General features: G+C 34.5%; 1 long non-coding RNA gene across 2 annotated transcripts; it reads right to left on the minus strand.

Annotated features, from left to right (window-relative positions):
• Window positions 1–1,317: 1,317 nt before the first annotated feature.
• On the minus strand, window positions 1,318–9,556 carry LOC138735830 (uncharacterized). Of its 2 annotated transcripts, none has more exons than XR_011339985.1 (3): window positions 9,407–9,556; window positions 2,913–3,140; window positions 1,318–2,344 (listed from the first exon to the last, which is right to left on the minus strand). It is a non-coding gene; the product is annotated as an uncharacterized lncRNA (long non-coding RNA). The 2 variants fall into 2 exon arrangements; XR_011339967.1 differs by lacking the exon at window positions 9,407–9,556 and adding an exon at window positions 5,978–7,481.
• Between the last annotated feature and the right edge of the window lie 847 nt (window positions 9,557–10,403).

Here is a 10,403-nt window from a genome sequence, read left to right on the forward strand (position 1 = left end):
GCCATATAATACGATCTTGGGAAGGCGATGGTCCTCCATTCTGGAGACGTGACCCATCCAGCGCAGCTGGATCTTCAGCAGCGTGGACTCGATGCTGTCGACCTCTGCCATCTCGAGTACCTCGACGTTAGGGGTGTGAGCGCTCCAATGGATGTTGAGGATGGAGCGGAGACAACGCTGGTTTAATCTTATACAGATATTCTAAAAATGATTGAATTTTCTTCCAAAAAGATACATGACCAAACAGCATGAAAAAAGTTCCAACCGTATCACCACATCTAAAACACAAATCTGATTCATGAAAACCATACTTTTTTAATTTTTCAGGTGTTAAGTATAATTGATGTAAAAAATTATAGTTAATCATTGCATAATGTGCATTTATCAATCTAGTTACACTATCATAACAGATATCTAACCAATCATCTTCGGAAAAAATAAAACCAGTATCCGCTTCCCATTTACTTTTAGATCTATCCCAACCCTTTTTATCCATACCATCCTGTAATATTTGATACATAGATGAAATATAACGCTTCTCTGGTACCTTCATAAGAAAAGTCTCAAATTTAGTCATTTCAGGTAAAATCATATCTCGACCAAACATACATTTTACCAAAGATCGAATTTGATAAAAGATAGAAATTTACCCTCTTTAAAACAATCTCCCAAATTTTTCACACCTTTAAATCTCCAATGCAATAAACTTCGATTATGTATTGAAAAAGAAATAAGTTGATTATTAAACAACGGAGTCAAAGCTGATAATTTACCCCTAGAGCCTGTCATTTTATTTTTCTTTATCCATAACTTCATTAAATGTTTTAGTATAGGCACATTATATTGTTGTAAAAAATTTATATTCCATCTAAACAAAAATTGATGTATTTCAAATTCAGAAATATTTGCCATCTCAATTTTGGCCCAACTAGGAAGCTGTACCAAATCCATCAATGAACTAATAAATTTAAGTTGGGCTGCTTAATAATAATTTTGAAAATGCAATAAACGTAATCCCCCTAACTCATATTTCCAAGTGAATTTATTCAAAGCTACTCTCGAAAATTTACCTCTCCATAAAAACTCCCTAACCATTTTATTCAAGTCTCGAAAAAAAAATTATCAAGTAAATACAGAATAGATAGAAACAAATATTGTATATGTGGAAAAATATTCATCTTAATTGTATTTATCCTACCCATTAAATTAATAGGTAAATCTTTCCATTTAATCAAATCAGTTTTAATTTTTTTCATTAATGGAACATAATTTAATTTACATAAAGATTGATAATTAACATTCAAAATTATACCCAAATATTTAATTCGATCAGTCCATTTCAAATTAATAATATTCTTATAAACTGAATAATCTCCTTCACTTACCGGTAATATTTCACTTTTTTCCCCAATTAACTTTATATCCAGAAAGACATACATATTGTATTAAACACTCCTTCAAGTGCAAAAGTGACTGAGCTGTGTTTATTAAATACACCAATACATCATCAGCAAATAAATTAATTTAAACTCCTTGTCTAAAATTTTCATACCTTGTATCTGTGTATTTTGTCTTATCAGCTGTGCTAAAGGTTCAATCACTAATGCAAACAAAGCTGGTGATAAAGGACAACCTTGACGAGTTGATCGAGTTAACTTAAGGGGTTCTGAAATCAAACCATTCATCAATACTCTAGCTACCAGTTTACTATATAGAGCCCTAATCCAACCAATAAAGAAAGGACCAAACTTAAATTTCTCCAAAACTTTAAACAAAAAATTCCATTCAACTCCATCAAATACTTTTTCTATCTCTAGAGATATCACCATCGGGTGATCTGAAGATTGTTGAAATCTATTAATCAAACTAATCACATGCAAAATATTATCTGAAGCATATCTATTCTTTATAAAACCTGTTTGATCCATATGAATCAACTTAGGTAAAAATTTAGCCAATATTTTAGCTATTATTTTATAATCTACATTTAACAATGAAATTGTCTATAAGAAGATACTTATAGGATCTCTATCTTTTTTTGGGATTACTATAATTAAAGCACTAGAACAAGACTCAGGTAATTCATAATGTTCTCCAACTTGACGTAATACATCCCCAAACACTGTAGATAATCATCATAAAAAATTTTATAAAATTCAACCAAAAATCCATCATCACCAGGCGATTTACCGTTCGGCATTTCCAGCATAGCCATTTTAATTTCCGAATCAGTAAATGGTTCTTCTAACTCCTGTATATCTGCATCCTCTAATATCGGTAAATTCAACTGTGATTAAAAAAATCAATTGATCCAATTTCTTGTTTTCCTTCAGATGTATATAACCTTTTATAAAATGAACAAAATTCATTATTAATCTCATGAGGTTTATAAGTAATAAGAGAATTCCATCTAACAGCATTAATAGTCCTCGAAATCTGTTCTTTCTTTAATTGCCATGCCAATACCTTATGTGCTTTCTCTCCCCATTCATAATACCATTGTTTAGTCATATTAATCACACATTCAAATTGATAAAATTGCTAAGTATTATATTCCAATTTCAACCTAGATAATTCTATTTTCTGATCTTCTGTAGCATCTTTCTGGAATTCCTTTTCTAACTCATCAATCTGTTTCTCTAATTCAAGACTCTGATTTAATAGATTCCTTTTTATTTTAGAAGTATAACTAATTATTTGTCCTCTCAAATAGGCTTTCATAGCATCCCATAATACAAACTTGCTTTGAACAGAAGTAGAATTTTCTTTCAAAAAAATTTTGTTTTTTCAAAAAATCAATAAATTCCATATTTTTAACAACATTGTATTAAACCTCCAACGATAGGCCATTTGAATTTTCTCAGAAGTTGCATGTGTAAAATATAACAAAGAATTATCTGAAATCACCCTACTTTTATATTCCGCTTGTTGTATTTTCCCTTGTAAGTGTGCCGATACTAAAAAGAAGTCAATCCTTGAAAACGATTCATGTCTAGATGAATAAAAGGAGAAATCTTTCTCTGTTGGATTTGTCTCTTCTTGTCTTTGGCTTGGCCAAATATCTACTAAATTAAGATCTTTCATCAACGCTTGAACCTGAACTGCCATCTTGGATTTCTTAACTTTCTTCGGAGATTTATCTAATAAAGGTTCCAAAACACAATTAAAATCACCACCAACTAAAATATTATCATTAGCCTGACCCAAACATAAAAATGCATCTGAAATAAATATTTCATCATCTGCATTTGGGGCATAAATATTAAGTAAAGTTCAAAATTCACTAAAAACCTTACAATTCGATTTAAGAATACATCCTGCCTTTTCCTCCATTGATTGTAATTCAAAAGATAAATTTTTATGTATCAAAATTGCTACACCTTTAGCCCTAGAATTAAATGAAGAAGAATATACATGCCCAACCCAGTCCCTCTTTAATTTCATACTTTCCTTCACATTCAAATGTGTTTCTTGTAAAAAAGCAATATCAATTTTCATTTTCTTAATATACGCCAAGACTCGCTTATGCTTAATCGGACTGTTTAATCCTCGAACATTAAAAGTAGCAAACCTCAACTTTGACATACTTACTATTTTTACTAAATACCAATAATATCTTTATATAAAAACTTAAATCAACGTAAAGAGGCCCTCCAATAGAAAAAAATCACAAATTAACAATTAACTAAAATGAAAATTTTAAAAAAAATAAAGAAAAAAAAAGAAACCCCCCCAAAAAAAAACTACCAAAAGGTAGTAATCCCCTAAGCAAAAATTGGGTGTGAGTCACTAGTTAAGAACTTAAAGCAAATCTCTCCTTCCCCAGCCAAACAATGAATAACATCAAAATATCATAATAACAAAAAAAATAGAGTAAGAAAAAGAAAATTCTTCTTTTCATCCAAGAGATTCCAATCTCAAAGATCCCATTTCAGAAGAAGTTGGACTCTTTCAATTCGTGTTTTTCCCATTTCTTCCTTTTCCAGAACAACCAGATTTTTCTTTAGGAGATAATGGTGGTCTACGTCTTTGTCCTCTTATATCTGGCAATGAATCAGCAAAAATCATTGCTTCACGATTATTCTCAAAAAACCGAAATTGATAGTCTCCATAAAACACCTTCAACACTGCAGGGTAGCGAAAAGTAGACTTATAACCTTTACACCACAAAACTTCTTTAATTGGATTAAATCGACATCGACGTTGAATGACCTCTTGACTCAAATCAAGATTTAAAAAAACTCTGCTATTCTGAATCAATAACGGAGTTTGTCATTGTCTCGCATTTTGCACTGCTAGTTGAAGTATTGCTTCTCTATCCAAATAATTCAAACATCGAATTATTACTGGTCTCGGTGGTTGACCAGCTGAGGGTGTTCTTCTTAGAGCTCTATGGGCTCTTTCCAGTACCAATTCTCCAGAAAAAATTCTTGTCCTAATACTTATGGGATCCAGTCTTTAAAGAAATGAAGAGGATCTTGTCCTTCTATACCTTCTGGCAGACGAACAATTTTCATTATTCCTTCTGCTTTGATTCTCCAAGTAGTCTATTTTCCTCTCTAGCTCCTTCTCGTGTTCTCCCAATTCTATGACTGATCTTTCAACCTTCAACACTTTTTCTGTGTTAGAAACCACTTGTTGTTTACAGTCCGAAAAAGCAGTCTGAAATGTTTTAAATTCTTCATAAGATGCATCCACACATGCTTTAACTGTATTCAATTCTGAACTTATACTAGCATTCATTTGAACCATCTCATTCATTAGAGGCTGAATACTGCATTTAGTTGCATACACTGTAGCTCAGAAAAGCTCAGCCCTCCTCTCTCGGACGTAGTGGCAGAACAAGGTAACTGCAGCTCCTGCTGCAACTCAACAGAAGGCATTTTAAAAGTTTTACTGCGGGTCTGGACTCCCAGCGACGGTACCCCGACTTCCACAGGGGGTCGCCACTGGTCTCCCCCCTGCATCTTGTTGTTTTTTCACAAAATCATGAAGGTAAGCGATTTCTTCAGGTTGAAATGCTTCCTGATGCATTTCCAACAATGGAGTCATCTTCCTGCGTCTTCCCTCCATTGAAATCAAAAGGCTTTCAAAATCGGGATCCACTGCTTGGGAACACACACCTTCTTACAGAGAAGGGGTAATTCCAGCGCCATCCTTCACTTGGTGAGTAATAGACATTTTTTTTTCAGCTCCCACAGGCAGTCTTTGAGGTTTAGACACTGAAGAGATTAAGCCTGGGGCTGTATCAAGTCGTCTAGGCCCCAAATCTTCAGCACTTCGAAAATGTAACTTCTTCTGCACTTGAAGTTTAATCTTTTTTTCCATTAGTGGCCATAATAGTTCCCTGATACTTTAAACTAAAATTTAAAAAGTTTAAACTTGAAAACAAAGGGTTAAAAAATGGGTACTTAAAAGTCTGGCCAGAGAAGTCGAGATTACACGTCTAGACTCTATGCCATCTTGCCATGCCCCCCCCCCCCCCCCCCACCAGTTGCTACATTTATCTAGGACAATTGGAAAAAAGGTTCTCTTCACATGGAAGATACTTTCAATTATGTTACATCACAATACCATTGTGCTAAAGGAAGCAGAATCAGAACAGATCTGGCAACCAAAGCTGAGCATCATTGAGCTGGTGTATGTTATTGCCAGCTGTAGCATTTTTTTTTGCACCACACTGCTTATCATATCCTTCATTCTACCATATTAAGCCATGGATCAATCTGGATTCAATGAGGAGTACAGTATGCCAGGCAAACTCAAAAATGAGATGTCATACCTGAGAAGCTATAACATAATAATTCATAACAGCACATAGTGATCTCACTGTCACCAGAAATTACCAAAGCACTCAGTCTTACCTCTACCAGGTAGAAAGGGTGGTGAGAAATTAAACAGTTAAGGAGAGGAAGAGTTTCCAAGCAAAATCACATCTAATGTGAGCACAAAGATAAGGCTGAGGTATTGCAATCACCTTCAATCAGAATTGCTGGATGAACAATTTGCCTTTGCTTCCTCTTGAAATCCCCACACAAGTTAGTCTTCCACAGTTTGGTTCAGTCCAAATGATATAAATAGATCAATGAAAACAATGGTTAAAGTTGAAGACTTGGTGTTTCAGTTCCAATTGTGCCTCTAGCCAAATATCTCTTGTTCACTTGGAACATGACCATCTACCCAACAATGCAGAAAATTATCCACAAGAAACAAGACAAATTAAATCCACTTAAATTCCACCCTATCAGTATTGATATAAGGGGTTGTCAGCAGAATTATTGCATAATATTTACTCACTAATAAACTGCACTCAGATGCTTAATTTGGGTTTTGCAATTCACTCAGATTTAGATCTCATTTCATTTATCTTCACAAAAAAACAGACCCAAGGAGCTGAATTCAAGAGTTGAGGAGAAAATGATTGGCCTTGACATCAAGGAGGTATTGATTAAGTATGGCATTAAAGAGAACTGGTAAACACAAAGTCAATTGGCTTCAAAGGAAAAACATCCAATTGTTAAAGTCATTCTTTGCAAATAATATGATGATTGTTGTTTCTGGATGTCAATCGATTCCAGTTCCAGCATGTTGCTCCAAGAATTTTTCATCCTGAGCCTAAATGCTTCAGCTAGATCATCAATGAGCTTCCATCATAAGAACATAAGAAATATGTGCAGGAGTAGGCCATCCAGCCCATCAAGCCTGCTCCACCATTCAATGAGATCATGACTGATCTGATGATTGGCTTAGCTCCTGCCTTTTCCCCACATCCCTTAATTCCCCTACTACTTTAAAATCTATCCAAATGTGTCTTAAATATATTTACTGAGGTAGTTTCCACTGCTTCATTGGGCAGCAAATTCAATAGATTCACTACTCTTTGGGAAAAGCAGTTCCTCCTCATCTCTGTCCTAAATCTACTACCCTAAATCTGAAAGCTATGTCCCCTAGTTCTAGTCTCCCCCACCAATGGGAACAACTTACCTACCTCTAACTTATCTATGCATTTCATAATTTTATACATTTCTATAAAATCGTCTCTTATTCTTCTAAATTCTAGCAAGTACAGTCCCAGATGACTCAATCTCTCCTCATAGGCGGACCCTTCCATCTCATCAACCTGGTGAGCCTCATTCTCTCCATCTGATGGAACAATGGAATTGCAACTGCACTTAAGAGTCTCAATGTTGCCCAGGAGAAAGCAGCCCATTTGATCAGTACCCTGTCCATTATACTAAACCTCTTAGAACGCTTCCACCAGCGGTGTCTCCGCTCCATCCTCAACATTCATTGGTGTGCTTTCATCCCTAACGTCGAAGTACTCAAGATGGCAGAGGTCGACAGCATTGAGTCCACGCTGCTGAAGATCCAGCTGCACTGGGTGGGTCACGTCTCCAGAATAGAGGACCATCGCCTTCCCAAGATCGTGTTATATGGCGAGCTCTCCACTGGCCACCGTGACAGAGGTGCACCAAAGAAAAGGTACAAGGACTGCCTAAAGAAATCTCTTGGTGCCTGCCACATTGACCACCGCCAGTGGGCTGATCTCGCCTCAAACCGTGCATCTTGGCGCCTCACAGTTCGGCGGGCAGCAACCTTCTTTGAAGAAGACCGCAGATCCCACCTCACTGACAAAAGGCAAAGGAGGAAAAACCCAACACCCAACCCCAACCAACCAATTTTCCCCTGCAACCGCTGCAACCGTGTCTGCCTGTCCCACATCGGACTTGTCAGCCACAAACGAGCCTGCAGCTGACGTGGACATTTACCCCCTCCATAAATCTTCGTCCGTGAAGCCAAGCCAAAGAAGAAAGATATCACCAGTGAGCTGTGATGCAGTGTGTATATACTATCAACAAAATACACTGCAGTTATTTTCTTTAGCTTTGCCAACAGTACCTGTCAAATTTGTGACTTTTACCATCAGTAAAGAATTCCATCTTTTGCAGACATGCCTCCATATAACACAAAATCAGATCTTGTTTCTCAAGGTCTCCCACCACACGCTCCACCTACCCTTCACCAAGCATTTCCCAATGCACATTTCCATCTGCATACCAGGTTAAATGGCTAATGCTAATCATCCTTCATGCAAGTGGGTGGATAGGAAAATGAAGGAAGGGTTGATGAACATGAGAGAGAGATGTTACTGGGGAAATAAATGCCATAATGTGATGGCTGGGACTGCACTGACTGCTCTGGGATAGTCTTTTGGCCAAATTGGATCTTAATAAGATTTGCCTCAATTGTACTCAAAACTGTTTCTGGAAGCTGAATATTAAAATATGATCTTTGTTTTGCATCTCCCACTTATTCACTGTTTACATTATTAATGAATAATAGCAGGAAAATGAATGAAGAGTCAAGGGGATTGTCACACAGCAACCTGTTTTTGGAAAATACTGAGCTTACAAGTTGCTACCGCCAGATACTGATTAAAAAATGTGGGTGAAAACATCCAATAGCCCTCTCATGGCCAACTGTTCTGAGGCAACACATAATGAAAGTGCTTCATTAGAGAGACATTCAAAATGTGTTCTGCATGGTTTGACTTCGCATTTTGCTATAATTCATGAAATGAATAATCAGGGAAGAAGATAATTTGACCATTTCAAAAATACATTTTTTAATTTCAGTTGAATTTATGCAAGCAGAGGCATTTGGATGTCACTCCCAAGTAATTGTAACTTAATACTCATTTCAGGATCACTAGATTTCCCACCAGCCTCATTAAGACATCTTCTGAAATTACCCGAAAACACCATGGCCTGAATTTCATCGCTTTCCTTTGAATATTTTATTTATTCAGCATATATAATGTCAAAAATTAAGAACATTACAACATAGTTACATAATAAAAAATTAATGTATATGTTGAAAATCTATTTATAAAAAAATTTTAAAAGACAATCTAAAAATTAAAAAATACTACAAACTACAAAAAACCCCTAGTAACCCACCATCCCCCTAAAATTAATCTAATCCCATAAATTATATATATTAATTGAAATTATTACAAATAGGGAAAACTTTACTGATCAAGAAAATATTTTTTTTATAAATTCAAAATTTTAATTTCATTACTTTTGCATACGAACCCCAAATTTACAAAAAATATTTATCCATTAAATTACGTGTGATTTTTTTTTCCAATGGAATACAACTTTGAATTTCAGCATGCCATCTGTCTAAAGTTAATGAAATATCAGATTTCCAAGTTACAGAGGCACATTTCCTTGTTATTACTAAAATGAATTTAAAAAAACTTTAATTGAGAATCTGACAACAATAATTTAGGAGTAACACTTTCAAACTTTCGTAACAAAAACAATTCAGGATTTAAAAGAAAATTCACTCCCGTTGTCCATTGTAAAAATTTACTAATAGAAATCCAAAAAGGATTAACCTTTAAACAAGTCCACGTTGAATGAAGGAAAGTTCCAATTTCTGTTCCACATCTAAAACACTGATCTGATAAATCCAATCTCCATCTACTCAATTTCTGAGGACTAATATATAATTGATGCAAAAATTATAATGACGTAGTCAATATCATACATTAATAGTATTTATCATAACTTCTTTACATAAATTCTGCCAAACTTGTTAATCTATTATTGTGTCCAAATATCATTCCATCTTTCCTTTGAATTAAACAAACCTATTTTAGGTATCTGTTCTTGTAATAATATATATGTAATTAAAATAAATTTTTAACCATTCCATCAACCATAATTGTTCCAAATTTGAAAGATCTTTTAAAATTATTTCTGGTCCCAATTTGTCTCTCAAAAAAGTCCTCAATTGAAAACAACAAAATAATGTGTTAAAAGTATACCATATTTAACCATTAATTGATCAAAAGATATCAATATTATTATGATATCAATCTCCTAAATTACAAATTCCCTTATTATACCATATATTTAAAAAAGGATTATATTTTGAAAAATCAAAGGATTAATTATTGTTTTTAATGAAAGAATATATCCATCAACTAATTTAACTTTTTCCAGATATTCAACAAATATTTTAATAACAGCTTCCTTATCTATTACATTAGATATAAAATTCCATTTATAAATAAACTCATCCAATTTAACCTCTCATATCTTATTTAGTTCAATATCCACCCATGATGGTTTGATTTTACCAAACATAAAGAATAAAAAATTTAATTATGCTGCTCTAAAATAATTTTTAAAATTGGGAAGTGTTAGGTCTGCTTTGTTCATGAATGAGTGAGACAAACACCAGGCTGAGTCGAAATCAGGGTTCTTTGTTCTTTATTACCGGATTGTAACACTTGCGACCAACCAGGTTAGTCGGAGAATGCATTCTGCCGTTATCAGCAAAATGGTGATTTTTTATACCCTTGGATACATGCTCAGAACATCATCATA

The sequence above is a fragment of the Narcine bancroftii genome, chromosome 1 (assembly GCF_036971445.1).
Source record: "Narcine bancroftii isolate sNarBan1 chromosome 1, sNarBan1.hap1, whole genome shotgun sequence".
NCBI lineage: Eukaryota > Metazoa > Chordata > Chondrichthyes > Torpediniformes > Narcinidae > Narcine > Narcine bancroftii.